This window comes from Furipterus horrens, unplaced genomic scaffold (genome assembly GCF_987537825.1).
Source record: "Furipterus horrens unplaced genomic scaffold, mFurHor1.1.pri manual_scaffold_17, whole genome shotgun sequence".
In the NCBI taxonomy this organism is placed as follows: domain Eukaryota; kingdom Metazoa; phylum Chordata; class Mammalia; order Chiroptera; family Furipteridae; genus Furipterus; species Furipterus horrens.
In genome coordinates, this window is record NW_028327187.1 from 108,987,793 (window position 1) to 108,989,569 (window position 1,777).

A 1,777-nucleotide genomic window follows, 5' to 3' on the forward strand; every position below is an offset into this window, starting at 1 on the left:
AAAAAAACTGAATAAAATATGCTTTATTTCTTAGGAGGAAGACTAGATGTCAGAAGAGTTCAGGTTTTTTGTAAAAAAATCGGAATAGAAGGGGCAACATTTTGCCAGATGAGAGAAAATATTATAATGCCAAATTAATATGGTAATTGAATAAGAATAAATAAATAGTTTAGTGGAAAAATGTAGAAAGTTCAGAAAAAAGATTCCAACATATATAAGAATTTAGTAACGACAAACAATTCTGGAAGACAATAGAGAATTGCAAGAGAAACAAGGAATTATGTGAGAGGAAAACTTGAGAACAAAGAATTATGAGAGAGATGTAGAATTGCGGGAGATACAAGGAATTGAGGGAAAGTTTTGGGAGTGACCAAAAATTGTGGGAGACATAAGGGATTTTGGAAGAGACAAGGAACTGTGGAAGAAACCGGAGAATCATAGGAGAAAATGGAGAATATGGGAGAGAAGGATTTGTGGGAGAGAATGGTACACTGTAAGAGAAGGGAGAAGTGTGGGAGAAAGATGGACTATTCATCCATTCATTCATTCATTCACTCAGAGAGAGCACAAATTATGCAGTCTAGTTTCCCACATTGGGGGAAATCACAGGGGTCAGCACATCCAAAGTGCAATGGATAAGCCTCGCCCTGGGAACACCACCTTTGTGATCATGGTGTCTTCCCTGTCAGGTAAGTATGAAAGATGGACTATTTAATACATTGGGTAGGCTTAACTGGCCTGGGCATTTGGAAGAAAATAAAATTGAACCTTATATACTGTATGCACAAATAAATTTCAGGTGGGCTAAACTCTTAAATGTTAAAAATAAATAGTAAACATTCTGTTAGAAAATCTAGGGCAGTACATGTGGCAGGTAGGGCGGGTTAGACCTTCTTAAGTAAAACTGGGCTCAGGTATTCTTTACTTTATATAAAATTATAAAAATGCCTGTAAGTTTAATAAAAAATGTATTTGGAAAAACATTAGCAACAGCAGATGCACATAATATATTTTATAATAAGAACTTCTTAACTCAATGTAAAAATGGGCAACAAATTTAAAGAAGCAATTATTTCAAAACTCACTCTTGGAAATAATTTATTGACCTATGTTCTCAAAAGAGCACATGTTTTTATTCAAAAACTGAGAAGCATTTAAAAATCTACATCAGCTTACACTATATATATGCTGCAACAATATTCTTTGTAGAATAGGCCATCTGAAGATAAGTATCCAAAAATTGTAGTTATATGTCCCCAAATTTCTATATTTCTATTTTATGCATATCATTTCTCTGCCAATAGAAAAAGTATGCCAAAGTGCAAATCCAGATAGATATTCAACACTTGAAAAGGTGCTATTAGCAAAGGTAAAGCAAATTAAGGAAACAATAAGACATTGCTCAAGAAACAGGTACAAATTTTAAAAGGATCTATAACTCTTATTGCTGATTGAATTCAGGGAAAAAGGAATTCTCATTCATTGCTGGATGAAATTTGACCTACTACAGCTTTCTGCAAAACAATCTGGCAGCACCTATTAAAACTAAAAATATCCATGCCACTTGACCTAGTCATCCCTTTTTAAGGTGTCCAACTCTTAGAAATACACACAGACACATTACTGTTAGTGGCAGAAGATGGTTATCAAAGTACTTGTCCATCAGTAGGTAATGACTGAATAAATTATGGTATAACCATCCAGTGAAATATTGTGCAATCAACTAAAAAAATAAAATAAATGGGACATATTCCAGTTAACTTGGATATTTCTAATT

General features: G+C 33.5%; 1 pseudogene; it reads right to left on the bottom strand.

The window, feature by feature from the left end:
* Positions 1–560: 560 nt before the first annotated feature.
* LOC149991801 (U1 spliceosomal RNA) lies at positions 561–697 on the bottom strand (annotated as a pseudogene).
* Between the last annotated feature and the right edge of the window lie 1,080 nt (positions 698–1,777).